The sequence below is a fragment of the Apteryx rowi genome, unplaced genomic scaffold (genome assembly GCF_003343035.1).
Source record: "Apteryx rowi isolate R43461 unplaced genomic scaffold, aptRow1 scaffold_511, whole genome shotgun sequence".
NCBI classification, from domain to species: domain Eukaryota; kingdom Metazoa; phylum Chordata; class Aves; order Apterygiformes; family Apterygidae; genus Apteryx; species Apteryx rowi.
The window spans coordinates 445,127-446,002 of NW_020450774.1; positions in this window are offsets into that span (position 1 = coordinate 445,127).

Genomic DNA, 876 nt, shown 5'->3' on the forward strand with positions numbered 1-876 from the left:
CCGGGGGGCGCGCGGGCCGGGGGCCGCGGGCGACGGGCCGGGGACGCCTCGCCCGCCCCTCCGGACACCCGTTCATCGCGGCGCGGCCGCTGCGCCCTGCCTGCGTGCGAGAATGAGGGAGGAAAACAGAGGCGAGGGGAGGGCTGCTGGGGAGTGATGCTGCCCGGCGGGGGGCGGCGCGCCGCGGCTGATTTGCTGGGAAGCGATGCACACGGATGCACACACGCACACGCACACACACGCACACGCACACACACGCACCCCGGGATGGGCTCGGCTCGGCTGCCAGCCCCGGCCCTCCGCCCCCCGGCCGGCCGGAGTCAGCCAGGCACGCCGGGAGCTGTAGTCCTGCCTTTGTTGCTGCTCCAGCAGGATGCAGGATGCAGGATGCAGGATGCAGGATGGGATGCGGCATGGAGGATGCAGGATGTGAGAAGCAGGATGTGGGCTACGGGATGTGGGATGCAGCATATGGGCTACGGGATGCGGGATCAGGATATGGAATCTGGGATTTAAGATGCAGGATATGGGATACGGGTGCAGGATTGGGATGGGGTGGGGGATGCAGGACGTGGGATGCAGGGTACAGGATGTGGGATATGGGATGCAGGATGCATGATGCAGCATGGGGGATGCAGGGTGTGAGATGTGGGATGCAAGATCAGGACATGGGATGCAGGATGCATGATGCAGCATGGGGGATGCAGGGTGTGAGATGTAAGATCGCAAGATCAGGATATGGGATATGGGGTGCAGGATGCATGATGCAGCATGGGGGATGCAGGGTGTGGGATATGGGATGCAAGATCAGGATATGGGATGCAGGATGCATGATGCAGCATGCAGCATGGGGGATGCAAGATGTGAGATAAGGGA